At 39.1% G+C, this 22,241-nt stretch overlaps 1 long non-coding RNA gene across 1 annotated transcript; it reads left to right on the plus strand.

Moving 5' to 3' along the window:
- Positions 1 to 14,474: 14,474 nt before the first annotated feature.
- Positions 14,475 to 18,422, plus strand: LOC118178780. The gene is made up of 4 exons (XR_004756288.1): positions 14,475 to 14,666; positions 17,452 to 17,497; positions 18,039 to 18,125; positions 18,358 to 18,422. It is a non-coding gene; the product is annotated as an uncharacterized LOC118178780 (long non-coding RNA).
- The last annotated feature ends 3,819 nt before the right edge of the window (positions 18,423 to 22,241 follow it).

A 22,241-nucleotide genomic window follows, 5' to 3' on the forward strand; every position in this document is an offset into this window, starting at 1 on the left:
TATTCTATTCTATTCTATTCTATTCTATTCTATTCTATTCTATTCTATTCTATTCTACTCTATTCTATTCTATATATTCCTAAATCGTAATATAATTTTTATTAGTTCTGTTTTGTGAGTAATTCAAATGTTTGGCTATCAAACTGAAAAAAAAAAAAAAAAAAAAAAAAAAAAAAAAGAAAGTAAAGGATAGTTGTGAATAACTTTTTATCTGAACTGTGTGAAGCCTCCTTTTCAATTAATGATATGAATTTAGAGCTTTTTTGTACTTATTCAAGAATTATGGATTAAAGTAACCTCAATACATTCAGAGTATTTAACATTATTTATGTAAATATGTTACATTAAAAGCAGTCACATTTCTTTATGAAACTAAATGATTGCAACATAAGAAACATTCATCCAAAATACTAAGGTGCATGTTGGTCAAAACAAAGGCATGTATGGATGGAGGTTTTCCTGAATATTTGTTTGTGGAGGGTTTTGTCATGTTTTGGGAGGCAGTACTTGCAGTTACAGAATTTCATGGTGGGATGAAATTGTTTCTCACGTTTTTTCTGAATGGATAGTCATCGCTTTTTCTTTTGAAGGGAAGGAGGAATGACAAAAATAAGGGGCATTTGTAGTAGCAGGAAAAATAAAGAGGGAGACAGAGAGACCTCTTGTCAGTCTCCTTTAAGGGTGGTGGACTAACCTATCTCTAACCAAAATGCCAATCCCTCCTGGAAGGGGAGAGGGATTAACGAAAATGAGACATGAGGAGGAAAGATAGCTGTTGATAGGATATACATACCTCACATACACATAGAGCACATACCTCTCCTTGAAGTGGTACAGTGACCTGAAGCACTCGGGGTACCTATGTGTCAGAATCTCCCTTTTACCAGGGAAAGGTCAAGGACACCTGTGCTATGCCCATGACTATGAACCTATGAAGGAAATTCCTTCATATGCTCATATACACATATGCTCATATTCCTTCATATGCTCATATGCTTCACTTGTACATCAGCTCATGTATATGAGCTGATGTACAAGTGAAGGCTCACTATGAAGTGATTAAAGGCTCCTTTGTGTGACAAGATACCATATCTTTTGGTGCCTGGAAGGACATGAGGGTGAGGAAAAGGAGCAACTGCAGCAAAAACAGAGTTGACTACAGACGACATGGTCAGTTTGGGGAGGGGGTCACAGAGGAGAAGATCAGGGGGAAGAAAAGGGTGGTAGATTGAGGAGGAGGACTGGAGACCTGGGACTGGAGGGCCAGGGGCTGTCTCCAGCATAGCCCCCAGGACAATGAGACACATAGGAGGCCTCCGCAGTGGTGAATGAGATGAGTGGATTACCCCATGCACTGGTGGGAGGGAAAGGGAAGGAACAAACACTTTTCACTGAGATGAAAGAAAAAGGCATTAAGAAAATAAGGCTGCCAAAAGAACCAAATACTTTTGGACAGAATATAAATCAAAATACAGAACAGGTCTAATGACAGATGAGGCCCACAACTCTTAACCTGAACAAGGGTTGTAACTGAGTGGCACTTGGCTCTTTTTTGTTGCAAGGGAAAACCAAGTGATCACAGCGTAGTAATCTGAGATCAACACAAGCAGCTGAGCCTCAGCTCCTTCAGATGCCTTAGTTCAAATGTTTCATCTGAATATGAAACACAATCAGAATTCAAAGAAAGTGGAGTCCCACAACATACAAGGCTAATCCCGTGCTTTGATGAGCTCCGAGCAAATCCCCCTCAGTTGATTTATATGTGTTGACTTGCTGACATAGTGGCACAGACTGCTCTAGGGATCTTCTGTGCTCAGAAATCAAGTCCAAACCAGTGCAAAGATCATTCATCCAACTCTTTCAAGGATCAAAGGAATCGGCTGGTGGCTAAATCCCTTTGAAGCACAAGCTGGATGCAGCCAGACTGTGGACAAAGGGAAGGCAACTGCAGTGATGCAGCAGCTGTAATTGCTTGTGAAACAAAATGTAGGCTATGATCTGAAACACTGGTGTAAAGTCCAAGAATTTTCCAGTATGGGGTTTTCAGATTTTAACGCCTTCTCATACTTCAGTGATGTACTAGCAGTACCAGGTATATGACTTCTAGAAAGAGGCCCTACTAACATCCTTCTTCTCTCCCATGAACACATAGCCATCTCATTCTCTGAGTTAATGTCCTTTTCCACTTTTTGATTATGCTGAGGATATAAAATAGTATACAACATATTCTGTCACTGGCAAGTGTTTTCAACCCTTTATTGGCAAGGGCAAAACTGACATTTATTTCCTATAAAAAACACTTTCACAAAGCTGTAAGAGGCCTGGAAAACCATAACACAGTTACCTGTTTTTCTTGCAAAATACCATGATGCTCGTTGTGATTTTTGGTGGAACTGGAGTATTTCTGAAGAAGATGCCCTGTAATATGAGATATAGTGTCTGGTACTTACTCTTGTGGACTGCCCCAAACCTTTCGGGGGGATTAGTTTCAGGTGCATAGAGCTGGGTGGAAACTAGCAGTCTCCTTTGCTTTGTGGGAGCAGTCATAGCCCTGAGATGCTGAGGGAACTTCTATATGTAAGGGGAAGTGGATAGTGCCTTTAGGTATATGCTGACATTGAGCTTTTAGGACTTACATTTTGAGTTTAGTATCTAAGCTGGGATCACAATTGGAGTTGATATCCAAGTTGAGAAGAATCCTACCTGAACTTTAGCCATCTAAATATTTTCTATCTGGTCTAACCCTTCTTAAAACTCATATTTATTAATCCTAGTTTGTCATGCAGAGGAACATGGCACATGCTGTGTAATGCAGTTTAACTCCTCACCTATAGAACTATATCAAGTTCTACAGACGTGCTACTTCTAGATTTAAATTCTACATTTGCATGGCTTTTATTTCTCTGTGTCCGGGCTCTGCAAAATAACAGTCTGACTAGAGATAGGGCCAACTTTATTCCTGCATTTTGTATCTAAATTAAATTTAAAACAGTTCCTCCTGCCTTGTTAATATCTGGACTGTTTATTCTCTGTAAGATTTAGCTGAGTTAAAATAAAATAAAATAATATAAAATCCTTTCCTCTGAGAACAGCAGTAGTGTGAGAGTTTGATAGCATCTTAATGACCTAAATTGACCAAAGTTGCTTCTTGATGAGACAGCTCTGCAACCCATTTTATCTTCAGTTTGCAGGAGCTAATTAAACTAATTTGAAGAAAGAGAAGACAGTTCCAAAATGCAAAGACAGACTTGATTGTTCCCAGAGGAGAAAAGATAATATTCATAACATCTTCAGCCAAACTTTAGTAATACTCAGAGTTAGACTTTGATTCAGACCCATGTAGAAATAACTAATTATTTCTAGAAGCTCTCTACTTGAATATTGATGAAGGTGTCACATTGTAAGAAAGCATGTTTTTCATTTCATCTCTCAGCAGTTTAGAAACTGTACACATCGTAGCAATAGATTCACAGAGGGTAATTTCTTTGTTGTGTGTTACTCCTTTGAATCAAAAGCTCTAGTTCTGTGGGACACTTCAAGCTAACAACATCTGTATTTGCTAAACTCTGTATTTTTTATTTACCATAATTGATATACAAATAATAGGTTTCTGCCAAGAACTGATGTCAGCTTCAGAAATGCTTGAACACTGGTAGCCATTGCCCCAGTGTAGTCATTAGCATAGTAATATTGATGCATAACACTTTGCAGACAATGGAAATCTTTCTGTTCAGGCCAGTAAACTCATCATCAGACCCCTTTGCGAGTGATTAATAGTGTAGATATGAAATCAACATTCTTCCCTAATTTTGGGGCTTCTTACATTTCTACTTAACAATGAAAAACTCCTAAAATATACATTTGAGAAAATTGCCTCATCTCATTTAGTTGCATAGAAAGGAAAGAACATTTTAGTAAGCCCCGTCACACACCCTCCAGAGTGTTTCTGTTCAACATATACATGACACCAAGTGTAAAGGCACCAAGGGATTCTGTTGTTTTCTGTGCCTGTTAAAGATCCCAGAGTCATCAAAATGCTAACTTAATACCCATTTATTTTGTACTCATGCACAGTTCACAGCAAACTTAAATGCCAAGTAGGTGGGCAGGTGGCATTTTGAATCCACCCCAAGCAGTCTTCCGTGACTGACACAAATTGCTATGATTAGACTTTGAATGAGAAAATGCATTTGCCACTCCAAGCACTTTTATGGTTATAAACCAAAGAGCCATTACTTCTCTGGGGTCATTTTTTTTTTCCCTTATAGATTTAAACAATGTGTGTTTTAATTTTTTTCAGAGAAGCCTCTGTAAAAGTCATCACACAAGAGGATCATGGTGTCATTTTGGATCAAAAAGATTGGGGCACTGTCTTGAAATATATCAGGAAATGGAAAATGGAGAGTCAGCCAACAGCACAGTATGACTGTGAGATGTTTTCCTAAATCCTAGAGTCAAAGTGATGGCAGAAGCATATCTTTTTAGACGTCTGCAATACAGTCAGGGACAAACTGCATTACAAATTTTATAGATACTTACACGTGGAAGGAAAACCAGCACATACATGTAATCTTCTCAGAATCATAAAATCATCTAGATTTGAAAAGACCTCTAAGATCGTCAAGTCCAACCGTCAGCCTGAGCTACCAAGGCACATCACTAAACCATGTCCCTTAGCACCATGTTCACATGTCTCTTAAATATGAGGGATATGAGGGATGTGAATTCCACAACTTCCCCAGGCAGCCTGTTCAAGTGCTTGACGACACTCACCATAAATAAATTCTTTTTAATATCCAATCTAAACATCCCCGGTGCAATTTGAGACTCTTTCATCATGTATTATCCCTTGTCACCTGAGAAAAGAGACTGACACCCTCAACACTGTAACCTTGTTTCAGGCAGTTGTAGACATCAGTGTGGTCCCCCCTAAGCTTCCTCTTCTCCAGACTAAACAACTGCAGTTCCCTCAGTCACTCCTCGTAAGTCCTGTTTTCTAGTACCTTCACCAGCTTTGCTGCTCTTCTCTGCACACACTCATGCAACCCAATATCCTTCTTCTAGAGCAGGCCCCAAAACTGACCATATTCAAGATGCAGTTTCTACAGTGCCATGTACAAGGGGACAATCTCTTCCCTTATCCTGCTGGCCATGCTATTTCTGATACAGGTCAGGATGCCTTTGGCCTTATTGGCCATCTGGTCACACTGCCAATTCACTACGACTCTTTGAGCCTAGACATCCAGCCAGTTCTTCACCCATAGACACACCTGTCCAAGCCATGAGCAGCCAGTTTCTCCAGGAGAATACTTTGGGAAGACACTTCTTGCAAGACACTAATAAAGTATCTTGTTCAGTAGAATAGCTTCTGAATTCTCTATGAGCTTGACACACTGAAAAAGAAATATAACCTGCATGATCTGTGACCATCCCCAGCATGGGTTCAGCTGTCTGTGTTCCTATGGCTTGGGCCTATTTCTGACATGTCCCCACTGTATAAACCTGTCCCAGACTTCTAAGCAATTTACTAAGCTCTAAAAAATTCCATAGGAATGTCTGTAGGGAGAATCATGCAAGATAAGAAGGGTAAAATTGCAGATAGAAATAGATTATTTAGGGATTGTTAGCAGCTGAAGGATTCAAGGAGAAAAGCAGCAATGCAGAAAGGAATAAAACCCTAAAGAAAGACAGAGTCAGAAGATGGTAACTTATCAGCCTGAAGGATCTGAGCCAAGGGGAGAGGTCAGCTCTCTCATTCCTGACTGGCACTTCAAACCAGAAAAGCCTCTTCAAGTGGGTCTCTTCAGGGTAGTGAGCACACTGAAGCCTACCTTTGTAGCATTTGAGTGTGATAGCCAACAATTGCTTTACACTGTAAATTTTTGCATATCTTGCAGAATTTCTGTGCACGTAGCTAATGGAGCCTGAGCTAATGGAGATCAAGCCTTTCCTCAGAGCTCCATAAGGAGGACTTAAACTATGACAGAGAGTAACAGAAGGTAATTTAGATAGGAGAACTGGAACGCCTTATGAATGTGGTATAGGATTAAAAATAACCCAGGACAAAGTGCCAGGAGAGAATTTACTCTCCAGAGTATACTAAGTGCAGCTGGTCATGAGGCTAGATCTTACACATGAGACATACGGCAGCATGAGGTAGGTGGAAAAAAAAAAATCCTTATATACTAAGATGTGATGAAGTGGATTTCAGGAGCACAGAACCATTGAAAGAACAGTCTGCCCTTCACTTTCTCTTCAGGAGTACTTCTACATATTTGCACAACATTAACATGGTTAACAAGTCAAAATCTTCAACCAAAGTCACACTGTTTTCCATATATTGAAAATATCAAGGCTGTTAATTTAATTTTTATTTTACACCATCAAGAAAACAATAACCCTGACCAATAAGGTTCTTTATAGTCCTTTATAGTTTATCTTCTGATTCAATTATATGAATTAAAATGTGTGACACGTCAAAGATATATATTTGGAAGGTCTTCTGAAATTAATATTGTCAGCAGCAGCAGCAGATCTTGTGTTTCCTGTTGATTGTATTCACACAGTTCAGCTGGGCCATTTTATAGATTGGTGTGTTTTTTTATTTCTTTTTTAATTAATTTTGTTGTTGGTGTTTTGTTTTTGTTATGAACGTTAAGTCATACCATTTGGTGAATCTTCTATGTTTTGAGCATTTAGTGAGGTTTCCTAGCTGAAGATCCGCTGATTTTTCAGACCTACTGTTCATAAAACCCTTTGAGCTTGGAAATGACATTCAGTGGCAATTAAAATGAAGTTCATGTATCCAAGATGATGACTAATGGACACAAATCAGACATTGTGTAGAGCTTTAAAATTAAAAACTGCTATTAGTATAATCAATATTGTTTATAGAAAAATGACTTGCATAGTGCAAAACCTCAGCTTTTGATGAGAGACATTTTCCTGGGCCAAATTAGCCGTATATCAATAAGTAAGAAAATAATTTCATATAAAATATGCCACCTAAACAGCATTTTCACTGTGGAACAATAATTCAAGAACAAACAATTTTCACAAAACTCCCACTAACAGCAGTGTTTCATTATAATCAGTAAGTCAAACATTTACTTAGCATCACTGGTGCTGACAATTAGCCTTTTGTCTTTTTCACATCTGGCGCTTTTAGCAAGATTCGTTTAATCATGAAGTTTATCCAGATACTAATTTATTTCCTGATACCCTCTTGGTTCATTTGGCAACTTCCATTCATGATCAGAAGATACTAATTCTTTCATTATCAAGAGACTGTAATAATGACTGTATAAGCAAGTACATGGATATACTAAATACTTATATAAATAAAAATTAAAGGTATGTTTACACTCACTTTAAAATGAGTGCTATCAGGAATACATCCAGAATGGTTTTTGTTTGTTTGTTTGGGGGAAGAGGGTGGGGCAGATCATAGATTAGGTTTACAATACAGTTTTACAGGAATGATACAAAGTATGCCTAAATTAAGGACCATAATTGCTCCCTCTCATTAATCTGGGAAACAGCAAGACTGTGGATTGTCACCCATATAGACTTAGTTTCATTATCAGTGTTAGTATTGTGAAAATTATTTTTTTAGTCAATAACCAAACAGAAGATGGAAAAGCCCTTTAACATGAAGAGCTTTCCTCTCTCTCTCTTTTTTTTTTTTTTTTATTTTATTTGCTTTTTTTTTTTTTTTTTTTTTTCATATGGAAACAGCTTTTCTCCTCTCCCTGCCCCCTGGAAAATAATGATGAGGTTGAAAAAAAGATTGTCCAGGGTGTGAAACAACTGAAATCTCTTTAAAATATTTCATCATTTTGTTTAATTAGATTCAATTAGGCATTTTTTTTAAATGCAGCATCAAAAATATCAAAAATAGATAATATATTATTTTAATTATTTTTTTTGGAAAAAAAAAAAAAATCCAAGCTATTAATTGAACTCTTCTCAGATCCATGAAATTTGGACTTAAACTAGACTGAATTGTAGTGAGTAAGCTGTTTTGTTTGCATGTTGCCAGTTCATAGTCTGCAATCTTTTCCAGAACACATAACAGATTCTCACTTCCATTATTACCCCTCCAGAACACCACACAGCTTCACCTCTTCAGCAAGCATGCAGAAACATCTTTTGCACTTACCCAAACTGCTTACAGCAGGCTCCCAACAATGGCTGTAATCTGGACACCTCAAAGTATAACCTTTGCGTTTGTATAGATCTTCACACAAACAAACACCATTCATGATCAATAGTGCTGGGGTTTATTTAAAAGGAAAGCAATTTATGTATTTTAAGAAAACCAAGTGAAAATAAAGTTCCTCCTTATAAACATCTTGTTTATAAACCTTGGAGGAAATAGAAATTTAAAGTCAAACTCCCCTTTTTGATGCAATGTCTTTGATGCAGTCTTTGGTAGCAACTGTAATTACGGACTGAGGTGAAAATAAGAGGAAAAAAACTACCCTCTTCTTTCAACCAACCTTCTTCAAATCCTAAAGGTTCACATGCTGAAATGGCGGAATAACTTTACCAGACACACCCTTTCCTTCTTTTGATGAGTGATTCTTAAGCATGTTAAACAGGATAAGTGAATTTTTGTCATAGAACAAGAATTTTAGCTGAAATATAAATTAAAAGAAAAAACAACAACAAAAAGTGTCTGACAACTATTCTGATGATTTAACATTAACCCTGCTATCACTTGGGAAACTTCCTGGAAATATGTTATGTTCCCTTAATATACTCCAGTGATGGCAATGGGATTTACATCACTGCGAGAAGAGCATTGGGCTTGTCCTGTAACTCCTCTAAAAGTCTGCTTTAATAAAATAACAGCAAGGAGCAGGCAATGTTAGGCAGCCAGCATTGTACCTGGTGCACTTTTGGTGCCAACATGGTATCTTACTTTGTCCCAAGACAGCAGTGAATATAGTCAGCTATGGCACTCCCAACTGGTGGTCTGCGTGCAGTCAGGCTGCTGGGAGGGGAAGGGAATTTAGCTGTGAGGTTCCAGTATTATCTGTCTGCCTTGCAGAGAGCAGCCTCCAGCCTACATTATTTAGTCCCTTTCACTTCTATCATGTGCATAGTGTTTTTAACTGGTAGGCTGCCATTCAGATTTCTGATTTTATTCAATATAAACAGATTTTTGCTATACTTCACCACCCCTCAGGCAGAGCAAAGTGAACTTTGTTTTACTTTCATGTGAAGAGGTATTCAGTTCTCAAAGGACAAAGCAAAGTCTGTAAAGGAAAAGTCCCTGACTTTGGAAGTGCTGTACTTGATTTCCCTCCCTGGACATGTCAGAAGATAGATTGAAGGTAGGCTACTTTCCCTTTGAGTGCTAGAATCCCCTAACAGGAGCTCTAACAACACAAGGATTATGGTGAAGCCAACTCATGTAACAGCTGTTATGTCTAAAGGTCCAGAGAGCAAAAGATAGATTTTAACCTTGCCTCTTTTGTTCCAAAACAAAACAAAACAAAACAAAGCAAAGCAAAGCAAAACAAAAAATAGAAAAGGATATTAGTTTTGTATTGACTTGCAGCTGTCAGCACAAAGATAAGTTTTCATTGCTGGCTAACTCACTCTTTCACAACATGACTGTAACCATCTAGTTTCTGGATCCAAAATTTAGTATTTTCATGGGATTCTTTTCTCATGCATATTTCTTGTGTCAAAGTGGAAATGCCTTGAATATCTTGTGGCTGTGTAAATGTGTGTCATTTCTTAGTCATGTTTGGGCTAGACGTATATTCATAATTTAAAAATTTAATTGTCCTACATTGGCATAAACAAATGTTGGAAATGTATTCTGTGTGCTATAATCAGATATTCTTATCAGGATGAGTCTCTTAAGAAGCTAATAGATGTTGGATGAAACAGAAAAGGGAGTATGGAACGACTCATTTTCATGGAGTTTGAAGATTTAAAAATTAAAATTACCTGCATGTCTACAGGCTGCATGAATAAAGACAAATAACTTGTAAATTAGAAAAGTTTCAGAAAAGTGGTTACATTATTTAAACATTTCAGTTGAGTGTAATGAATGGTTTTCTTCACAGTAAATAGAATTTATAAATTGTAATCTGACAGATACCGTTATAAAAGCTGGAGAAAGATTTAAAAATCACACACCGAAATAATGTCTATATTGCAGTATCTTAAATTGTATGAAAGCAATAGTTGCACAACATTTGCAGTTATTTACGTAATGACAGCTTATTAGGGAAAAGATGCCATTCTCTTTATCACATCTTCACTTGCTCCAGAAGTGTTAAGAAGCTTCTTTAATACTGACACTAAACAGTAAAAATAAATCACAGCAGAAGAGATGAATGTATCTCTGGCTGGACAGGGCTGTGATTTTTAACAAAAATTCATCTTGCAGAGCTGGTACACATAGTGGGAGTACAAGTAACCATAATTTTAGGGAAAAAGTCTTCCATTAGATCAGTTCTATAAATAACAGCTCTTGATTTTTTTAATTAGTGAGTTTATGTCGTGATGTACCAGAGTAGCTGCAATCCAGCCTGCATGCTGATTTAACTACTGTAAGAGCAACACAGGAGTGATGGAGGGCTTTCTCCTCCCCTGTTGCCATCAGGTCTTGCATGGTGCTAAGCACATCCTACCAGATGGGAAGTAACTGTAAGGACAGCACTCTAAAGTGCAAATTGTCTTCTTCTTCACTTGACTGTGTAGCTGTGGGTGTAGATTTGCACACACAAAAGTAGATTAAAATGAGGTGGTTGGTTACTGTGTCCGCCTGCCTACCACCACCTCTCATTGTCACACCACCCACTCTGTGGCAATGAGTGAACCATGTATGCAGCTCTTTAGTCTCAGCCTACACAGCTGAATCAAAGCTTCTTCTGGGCTCTATGAACATGCTATGTTATAAGCTGAAGAGATTCCGGAGCTGCTTCATATATGATTACATGCTTCTTTTGTAAGAGAACTTTAAGCTTCTTACAGCTTCTGGACAGATTCAAACCTTCCATAAGGGCTTTAGAAATATGATCTCCACCCTATCATCATTGGTAGTCACAAAAGAATCACAAATGTTATCTGCATTTCTTTGACCCAAAGGAGTTTAGGAGTTTGACAAGTCTGGTGATCAGACTGGAAAATGTTTGATTTTGCATATAAAGCCTTCTGATCCTATTTATCACACTTCATGGAAGTGATATCCAAATATATTTTGTGTTGGTATGGCTATACTTTACTTGAGAACAAACTTATTCCACTTATTCTTCTAAGACCACCCAAAATCCTGAGATGTGGTGAGTAACTCAGGAATAGCTTTTATTCTTTCAAGAACTGATTAAGAAATTCCAATAAAAGAAGAAAACTTCTACAAAGTCAAAGGAATGGCTAAGGTATTGGTCAGTTTTTTAGGCCAATATGGCAGATTCTTCACCTAGAAAACGCACTTATATTTTAAAACCTTGCAGATAGTTTAAGGAATTATATAAGAAGAGTTCAGTTTTCACAATCATTTCTGTGAGGTTCCCTTCCCAATTTATTTTTGCAAGAATTAATTTTGCCATGATTATACAGAGGAGGTGTTTCTCTGATATGTTCTGGGAGCTGTTTATTTCTCTGTGCAATGTGAAAATTGCTCATGAAGTGATCTAGATGTCACCACACATAACAGCAATGCAGAAGAAAATAAAATGGTAAATTAGAGGCCACTGGTGAAGATAAAGATATAAAAATCTGATTTGGTGAAAGAATATGAACCTGTCTTCTTGTTTTGTGATCTGGTTTATTTTTATACTAAAATGTATAAAATTTTTTTGATTTGTGACTGTTGGTCCAAATTATATTGTTTTTGTTAAGCAGAGTTGTTCTGCCAGAAAGCAGAGGGTCCTCAGTCTTCCTCACAAACCTCACCCCTAAAATAAGGGAGGATAACATGCAGACAGCAGAGTGCTTTTTTAAAAAATATTCTTATGAATGATTTTCCATTGGTGAGATTTTTATTTGTCTTTACTATATTATAGCGCTAACCATATGGAGATGTCTTAGTGAGAAATCTGATCCTCCACAGTAGACTTGAACAAACCTATCAAATGTTCATGCCTGGTCAGGGTATAACAAAACATCTGACTCTGGAGAAATCACTCCAGCTCAGTTGCTTTTCCACAGTATGCCACATCTCTGGTATAAATTGCCTTCAGATTTCACTCTTTTCAAGGATCTGTGCTTAATGACTATGAATTATGTCCAGTCATAAACCTGCGCACTGAAAATTGGGCTTGGGTGGAACCAAGGGACATACAACTGTGAGAACTAAATTTTTATTCAGCTCCTGCTTAACAGCCCTGTATTTCTCACTTCTTTGGGCCTGCTGATTGATTCTCAACATTCTCAGAGATGCCTCAGTCTTAACAGTCCTGAGTACTTCAACACCTCTCTGCTTTTAGCCCTGCTCAAATTTACAAAACTCTGCCCAATATGTCTTCAGGCCATGCTCCAGTCAGACTGGGAACAGTAGAAAATAGCACCTTATTTTTTTATATTCAGTAGATCTGTAATGCGACAAGTAACCCAGCACATTAAATCTCTAGACTACCCCCTCCTTTCTCTGAGGAAATTCAATCTCCATATCCCACCTGATCACCAAACTATGAGACACCCTGACAAAGGGAGCAGAGAAAAAGGCTCGTAATCTCTTTTGTTAACTGCATCCTGTTTTGAACAGACTAATTAAAGTTTAATTAAAAAGAGGAAGAAAGACAACAACAAGGACATTGGACCTGGAAGCAGGAGATATGACTTTCAATTACTGTCTCTTAGGCCAAAGGAAAGACTTGAATTTCTCTACTTGTGAAGCTGCTCCAGCCTTTAAATGATTGCATATTTGTCTTTGGCATGTCTTGTGCAAAAAGTGTCACAGGCATCTGGATCTGAAAGAGGTTCAGGATGATGAACCCCAAACCCTTGGATGGAGGACAGGGGTTCAGAACTGAAAGCTTCTTGGTCTTTTCTGTGAGGCTTTTTACTTTTTTCATGAGGCTCCTGACCAACCCTGTCTGTCCCATCTAGCCTTTTACAGGCACTGCACAATACATCCTCATTAGATATAGGCTGCAAGTTCTTCTGATGCAAGCACAGACCCTATTAAAGTGCTGTCATTTTCTGGATTGTTTCATACCATCCATATGTTCTTTAATTGACACAGATACTTGTGCCTTTGTAGCACAATTTTCAGAGGGAGTGGCTGAAGGTAAAACTGCCATTTGCTCTGTTCTTTATTTTATGAACAGACAAAGTTAAGGTTACTAGAAATGTGCCTGCAGCATGCAGTTTTTGTGCTTCACTTAGTATTCGTTTCCAAAAGGACAAGGAGATTGCCAAGGAGGAACAGAGCTATGTAAACTTTGGCTTTTGCAGTGCTTCCAAGGAAGACATGGGAAGAAGACAAATGAGGATGGTAATGGATTGCTTACAGCAACTTACACTGCCACTTGTCAAGAGTGGCCCAAACTGAGCTCCTGACTGAGCACAGCTGCTCCTTCTTGGATGATCTCCTAAACTCAGGAGTGCCTGTTCACAAACACCCCAGCCAGCACCAGCCCAGCTCAACACATCCACATCCACGTGGCACTGTGCAGTCAGACAGCTTTCAGTCTGAAAGCTGTGCCCGTGTCAGCTGGCCATTCTTCTGACACGATGAGCTGGAATGCAAAGCCAGCACTACGCAGTTCTGGTGTTTGCCTGGTCTCTGCTAACACAAGACTTGCTGCCCTGCACTGCACCTCAGTCAGACAGGGGTGCTGGGAGCTAATCGCAGCTCAGAAACACTGTGTTGGGTCATGATGTGGCAGACAAGCTCAAAAGGAAGCTTAGATGAAGGGCACACTGTTCCCAGGAACTGTAAGACCAGGCATCACACTGATGTGCATGTCATCTGAGCAGAGAGAGATATTGAAAAGACAAGGTAAACACTTATCCTGAGGCTTTTAAGACTGAATGCATAGAAGGTGCTCTAAACTTTACACCTTACTTTAATTTTCATCTATGTTCCCTGATAATTTAATCTCTATGTTAAATATTAAAAGATAATTGTGGTGGAAAAGAGGCTGTGCTGGGAGACACTATAGAGATCTGTCAAGTTTATCAAACTTTCCAGGACAGTTTAAACATTACCAGTGAACATTCGGACAGGAATAAAGCCTTAGGTACTGAAGGGATCATTATCCTAGCAGAACAAAAACTGATGTCTGGAATTAAAGCCAAATCCAGCTTAAACTTAGGCACAGCCCCTTTCAGTGATGCAATGGAGTTTATGAACCACAATCAAAGAGTGGCAATTCTTCTCCTGCCATCTCCAGATCACATCCAGATGCCTTCCTGCAGTCTGTTACTCCTGAACAGAATTATTAGTCCCAATACAGGGACAGGAAAGAGAAGTCTAGTTTCCTGTTGTGTATGGGATATCTCATAAGGTGATGGAAAAAAACAGTGGTCCTGAGACACATGGCTGCAGACTTGGTGGCTTCAGGTCTCTGGAATAAGGTGCAACTCTGGGAGGAAACCGTGACAACCCAGCTCAAGTCAGGTGTGATAATGGGCATGGCTATGTAATGGAGCTGACAAAAAGAATTTCACCAACAGCTGTGAATGCACTTTAAGAGGTGGGTAAAGTGATGGTGAGCAAGAAGAGAAAGAAACTGGAGGCGATTGCTCCTAGTGCAGCTCAGAACTATTCTCCTCTCTTTAGCATGTGATGCAGGCCATAGATGAGCACAGAGCATACATTGTAACTAGGAGAGGTTTTAGTAAATTCAGATCTGATTTTCTTTTAAATGTAAACTGCAGTCTATGCCTGAGAGATTAATCAAAAATATTAAGTAGTTTTGTATCCATTCAGGAAATGCTACCTTAATCATTGATTTTCTTTTACATTACAAAAAGAAATTATCCAAGAGGCCTCACGTCAGGCACTCATCATTCTTTATATTTGTTGCTAACAGTCTAATAAAACGATAAGAATTGCTGCTGTCCTGCATTGGTCCATTTCCTCTGTGCCTGGCTGATATACATTATATTTTATTTTTACGTCAATATTTTTAGTTTTATTTGTATTTTGAAATCAAATATTTAGTGTTGGCCTGTTCTGTTGAGCAAAAAAGACTGCTTCAGATGACTCTATTAAAATATTAATACACATTTAAGATTTTGTTATAACTGTGACTTTAGTCTGCAGTTTTTTTCTAATTAAAAACAGTAAATCTGTCAGAAAAATCTAATTCTATACCTTCAGGATAATTGTAAAACAGGAACATTTCATACCTCAATGTTGTTTTCCAGCAATACATCTTTAAAATAGGAAGGAGAGTTGCTTCTAATGACAACATCCCGATAAAGAATTTATGTTAGTGTCTTGCTCCTAAGAGTTCTTCAGTGGTAGCTTCTCACATTAAATCACCAAAGAGTTTTATACAAAATTAAGTTTTCCATTCAGGTAGTCCATCTGCATTGCAATGAAATGTGCAAAGTGGGAAAAAAAAAAAAAAAAAAAAGATCTGCAAAGTCTGCAGTAGCCATATCCAGCAAGGTTTAATATATTTTCAACAGAACTTGATGCCAAACCATCAGTTTAAACAATCTCTCTTGCAATGTCTGTTAGAGGCAGAGGGCTAAGAGGAAGTAAATATGACAGTTACTTCTCCTGCTGCCTTGTTTTGTATTCATAGTAATTGTTGTTATGCATTTATTAATTCCTTTATCTACCAATTTTCTGTGACTCTGGGGAGTTGTTTCAAAGCCAGAGGGACAGGTATGGAGCAATATCTTCCAGAAATTTGACATGGTGTTTATAGCTCATAGCTGAAAGATACAAACAGTGTCAAATAGGCTGTGAAAATCTCTCCAGTAAAATTGAGCAAGTGTTTTAAGATAGATACCCTTATATATCTGGTAATGTGGGGAAAACTGTCAGCCACCTTAATACAGATCCAAAGCTTTTCCTAATAACTATTCATAGGAACAGCATCCACAAGGTGAGATTTTTATGGGCAGGAGACTAGCACTTGAAGGCTGGGAACAGAAATTATATCTGAATATTTAGGGCTGGTATTGAACTCCTGACATTCAGGCATGGACCCTTCTGCCATCAGGCATGGAGATAGACAATGGGGCTGTCTGCCTCCCAGAAACTGCTTCTCCTGGGGAAAATTTTGAATATTACATTAAGGATTCGGGTTTTATGTTGCCTCCTTTCTCTCCTGGGTCCTTTGAATCATAAAATCATGGAAAAAAATCAGATTGTAAGGGAGCTCTGAAGGTCTCAAAGTAGGGGGAGCTTTGAAGTTAGATCAAGTTGCTGAGGGCCTCCTCTGGTTCACTTTTGAATAGCTCTTAGGATGGAGCTTTCCCAGCCTCTCTGGGCAACTAGCTCAGGTGTGCAACTGACTTCACTGTGAATATTTTTTTTCAATATATGCATTTTTTTATTTATTTTTGTTGTTGTTGTTGCTTCAACTTGTGTTTATTGCCTCTTACCCTATTAGGCAAGGACACTTTTTTTGTACACCCATGAGAAGAGTATGGCTCTACCTTTTTCTCTGAGGCAGCTGAAGGCAGTTATTAGATGCCCCCCATGCCACCTTTCCGCCATGCTGAACCAGCCCAGGTCATTCAGCCTCTCCTCACAGGGCAAGTGCTCCAGCCCAAAAGAGTTGGGGGCCTCTAGTGAACTTGTTCCAGTTTGTTCATATCTTTCTTGTGCTTAGCAGCCCCAAACTGAACCCAGTAGGAGAGATGGAATCCTACATCTAGTAAATAGAGAGGAAAAGTCATTCCCTTGACCTACTGGCTGCACTTTTGCTAATCCCTTATGAGGCTGGCCTTCTTCACCACAAGGACATGCTGTCCACTCTTGTCCATCAAGAAAACTCAGAGGTCTTTTTCTGCAAAGGTGCTTTCTAGCCAATCAGTGCATAGTCTGTGCTGTTGCATAGGGTTATCTCATTCCAGGGGCAGGACTCTAGATAGGTTGTTGTTAAAGTTCAAGAGGTTCCTGCCAGTCCATTCTTCCAGCTTGTTGAAAACTCTTTGAATAGCAGCTCTGCCCTTAAGCGTGTCAACTGCTAATCTCATTTCATGTAATCCACTGTCTTTTTAATGGTAGATTCTACCATATTGTCCAGGTGAAGACACCAAAGAGTATTAGCCCCAGTATCAATCAGTCATGGCCAACTAGCAAGCAGACTTCAAATGATTGATCACTACCCTTGAAATCTGAAGGTCCATCCAGCTGGAAACCTGTCTTGTAGCTTACTCTTCTAGTGTACACCTCTTGAATTTGGGTACAAGGAACTTGGCATACTTTCACATAAAGAAGACTAGCTTAAAGAGAAGGAATGGAAATTTCCTCTTTTCTCCTTTATTTCTCCTGTTCCTTTGTCTTTTCTGCAGATCTCTCACTGTAGGTGTGTTGTAGCCTCCTTTGCTTACATAAAAGGTGAGTGGCAACATAGATTTTTGTTATCATTTTTGAATGAAAAAGACTGTAATTCTAGGCTGTCGCTGCAAATCCAGGGAGGTCTAAGTATGCTTGGTGTAGTAAAGACATCTGCTTGCTGTGCTATATTTGAGCTGGCATTGAGACTCTCCCACGCATTGAACATGGCATTGATGCTGAGGCTTTTTCTCTCTCTGATAATTTATGTCTGTGCATGGATTCATACTGCCTAAAAACAGATTGGACATCACATATTCCTGTTCCCAGCACACTGTCTGTTTTCCATCACTGCTCTTCCTTCTCTGCTATCAGAGACAGATGGGGGAATCTACCCTTAGACTCTGGACTTTTTGCTACAACTCAGGTGTAGACCTCAGTTATTTCCCTCAGCACATTATCTATTATATTAGTGTAAGGGTCTCCCCCAAGTCAAACAGCAGGACCACTATAGTCTACTTCTGGGATTTGACCATGGAGACTGGAGAACTGTCTGGAAGCCACCTTTTACACCATGAATCTGACGCGGGTTTCCTTTCCTCAGGAAGAAGAATTGAGAAGGGAAGAGAAGAAGGTATGATACAAGCACAAGCCAGGAAGGCAGCATGTACAGCAAGATAGACTGGTACAGGTACACTTAATACTGGGCAAGGTGACATTCTGCAGATAACACTGCAGTTTGTTTTCCATCTTAATATTAGCACAGGACTTCATATATCCCTGGTCTACATGCTGGAGACTGGTGCTCTATCAATCAATCCAGTATTTATGCAGTTAACTATGAAGTAGTCATGAAACTTTCTCTCAGCAGCTGGTGAGAGAACAAGTTTTGAATCTTTGTATTCTGTCACATTCTTCCACAGATTTTCATAGTAAACAAAGATCTATGCCATCAAGTGCTTGAGGTGACTAGTATTTCCATCTTCTTGTAAGTGTTCATTGTAGTGCACAACTTCCCCATGCAAACAGTGTTTTCTGTGCTGTTTATCAGTTGAAAATACACCATTGTGTGTCATGTCTGGGAAGCATGAGGAGAAAAACTTCTAAAATGATTATTAAAAAGCATAGAAATAGGCACATGTTAAGTGGCACTCACTTGAAGACAGCACAATCCACCATTTTGCTTGGCTGAAGTTCATAGAATTATAGAATGCCTTGTGTTGGAAGGCACCTTACAAACCATCTAGTTCCAACCCCCTTGCCATAGGCAGGGATGCCACCCACTAGGTCTGATTTGCCAGGGCCCCATCCAGCCTGGCCTTGAATACCTCCAGGGATGGGGCATCCACAGCTTCTCTGGGCAGCCTGTTCCAGTGCCTCACCAGCCTCTGAAAAATTTCTTCCTAACATCTAATCTAAATCTCTCCTCTTTCAGCTTAAAACCATTCCCCCTTGTCCTTTTATTATCTACATGAGTAAAGAGTCCGTCTCCATCCTTTTTATAAGGACTCTTTAAGTATTGAAAGGCCTCAATGAAGTTCCTGTCTCTGCCTGGGATTTGCAATCATTAGTTTCCTGCTAAAACTCAGTGTCTTTAAAAACCCTTTATAGGTGCTGTTTCTCTTTCTAAAATAATTCTGTTAGAGTAAGACATCTCCTTTTGATGTGGTAAATAAGACAATAGTCAGGGCAAACATACTGGGGACAGTATAAATCTGAATGCAAGTTTTCTACCTGTCAAAGTTTACTCCTGCTGTACTCACCAGAAAATAGAGCAATCTTCAGGTGGCATGAGAAGGGTGGCTCTAACAGTATTCTGTGTTGAAGGTGCTGCCCTTTGCATGCAAAAATATGAGTGAAAGAAATTCCTATTATCCTATAGCAAAGAGGAGATTTGGGCATATCAGTTCCTATCTTAATATAAAACAGGAAAAAAAAAAAAAAAAAAAAAAAAGACCTTTAATTAGATTATACAAAGAGGATTTTTTTCCGAGGGATTTAGGAGCCTCAGTCCTAGGATGCTCTAGGGCACTGCCTTGAGCTATAAGGATGGAGAAAGGAACTTGAATCAGGACTTCCTATTTGGATTCTTATCCATTGGGATCTTAGGGAGCACATAGGGGCTCCAAGTTTTTCCCTTGAGGTATGGTTAAACTAAACAATGAGGCCCTGTTCAAAGGGGAGACAAATATCCCCAACTGGTTTCAGTGCAGTTGGGTTACACAGATCTACACTGCCCAGGTTTTGGTGGCTAGGTACATACCCACTGCAAGGAACTAGAATCCTCTTTGGGCTTTCAGCCCTCCAAAAAACCACTCTCCCTATAATTTCTTTGTGTGGAGGAGCCAACATGTCTTATGACTGTTTATGCTCCCTCTACCACTGAGAATACACATATATCACAACCTTCACATCACCTACACACTGCTGCACTTACTGAATGTACAACAAAATTATTTCAATAATTAAACTGCAAAATTAAATTACTTGAGAGACTCCAGCAGGAATATTAGAATTTTTATACCTTAGAATATCAAGTCCTCTTAAATAAGAATGTATAACAGCAATAGCTGTTGAGTACATCGTGTCTCACAACTGCAAGCTGTACAAGTCAAGAAAGCCAAGGGTAAAACTGTTTGAAAAGTAAAGATACATGTTCTGTTTTTAACTGAGTTTACTTTCAAAGCCTAGGCTTTTGGGCACTCTTCACTGTGCTCAGCTTAATTTCCTTTTAGTATTTTTGTTGCTATTTTTGTGGCATCAGGTTTTTATTCCTGTGGTCATCCCCAAACACCCACCCCCTCCCCCAGCCCCCCATTTTGATTTGTTATAAAAGTGTTTATTTCTTATTCTTAAAGATGATTTAGAAACATACAAACAAACAAAAACAAACAGGCTACAAATGTAATCATGAGGCTGGCAGTCAGGTTCTCCTGACTAGAAACTGTGTGTTTTCTATACCAGTTTTAATGCTGGCTTTTGCAGCACAGCCTAGAAATCAAGCAGAAAGTCACCTTGTACTTTCTGGTGTGAACACACATTCTATTAACCTCACCTCTTAACCATCAACCTCTTCTCTTTGTCATGAAGACTCCTTTGGTGGAAGCTATTCTATAAAGCAATTTATTGCTTTGCTTTTTGTCCATTTATGTTCACAAATAAAACAACATTTTGAGGAATAGCAGTACTGCTTTTACTTCATGTCATGAACAAGAAGACTGTTGCGTGAAGTCCAAAGCATGGAAGAATCACGAAAGATTCATACTTGTCACGTTTTCACAAGGTGTATTTAACTGAGGAAAAGCCGTTCTGAAACCACAGAAGGGAAACTTGTGTTGCATATGCTTATCAGATGCAGTCAGATGGTGAGAGGAATGTGTGACATGCAGCTCTGTGCTTGAAAGCAGTGTTTTTCATTCATTCTTTGTGTTTAACAAACTTGCCTTTCCACAGGAAGAATTACTGTGATTTCAACAAGTGTGGAGGTGGACGAAATCAGACACTAGTCTGGCAGCCAGAAAGGATGATGGGTTCAAGGTGCTCCCTTGTACCCCACCGCTATCCCCTTCCCTCTTTGCTGCAGCTTGCCACAGCTGCTGCTTGCCATGCACAAGGCTATACCTGAGAAGTGATGCTGCTGTGTTTCTTCCAGACCCTCTTCTTTGAGCAAGGTGGAATAGGGAAATTTACAAAAGGCATTTTTCAGCCCCTGTGCAGCTTCCTTCCTGCAGCTTTCTCTCAACCTGTGCCTATTTTACATAACATTCATTCTTGCAGCATGTCTCATTTAGCCTCTGGGCTAAGTGGAGTGCGTAACAGTTCAAGCCAGTTGAAGATTGTTCCTTCATGCAATAAAGCTGTGTTTGCTTCATTTGCCATTAATGATAAGTTCTGTAAATCAAACAGCCTTTCTTTTACTCTCCGTTACAGAATTATTCATAACAGCAATTTCATTTGGCATTCTATTAAAAGATTTTAATTTCTCCAGATGGAAGTCGATTTCTATTCTCTCTTTCCCATTACTTTTATTTATGTTAATATTGTAAAGGCAGTCTGACATGGGGTCTTTCATTTAAAATGCGTAAAAAATAAGGAAACTGTGAACGAAATTATTTCTTACCACTGCCATTTTCTAGCTATTATGTTGCAGAATGTAAAAGCTCTGAAGAGCATGATGTAATTTTGTTTTTGACTCTGCTTATTAAAGAAGGGATGGAAATACAGAGCCATCTTATTTGCTGTCATTGCGGAGGCGGTGAGCCAACCCATTTCTCCCGTTGTGCTTTTTCCTAGAAAAGGACTAATCCTTCCTCTCCATTTAAATGCTCCTTCATCTGAAGGCACTCACACACACCTCCAATTACACTAACTCCACATGTTCCTGCTGTGCTGGCTGTTCCCTGCAACGTCTTCCTCTCGCTCTGCCCTCAGACATTACTCTCTTTTCTTGGAAGTGGTGTATTTTCAGGCAAGACCCAAAGTCTGCAGAGCCTCAGTGGTTTCACCTATGCAGCTCACAGCAAGACACTCACCCCACGCTGCTGCTGCAGCCAAGCACTGAACTCTCACTGCATGCAGGCTTTCTTTTAACCTCCAGCATTGGTGATTCTCAAAAAGGCTATTAAACAGAGCTCCTCTCTCCCCGTCTGACTGACACCAGATGTGCTGGGTTTAGCTCAGCTGGAAGCAGTTCTTCCTGTGTCTTCTGAGGTGCTTTCACAAAGCCCATGGCTTGTTCATTAGCAAAGCGTTACGGCTCACAGGCACACTTAATTAGTACTTATGAATAAAAGAAAAGTAAGAAGGA

Source organism: Oxyura jamaicensis, chromosome 1 (genome assembly GCF_011077185.1).
Source record: "Oxyura jamaicensis isolate SHBP4307 breed ruddy duck chromosome 1, BPBGC_Ojam_1.0, whole genome shotgun sequence".
Classification (NCBI taxonomy): domain Eukaryota; kingdom Metazoa; phylum Chordata; class Aves; order Anseriformes; family Anatidae; genus Oxyura; species Oxyura jamaicensis.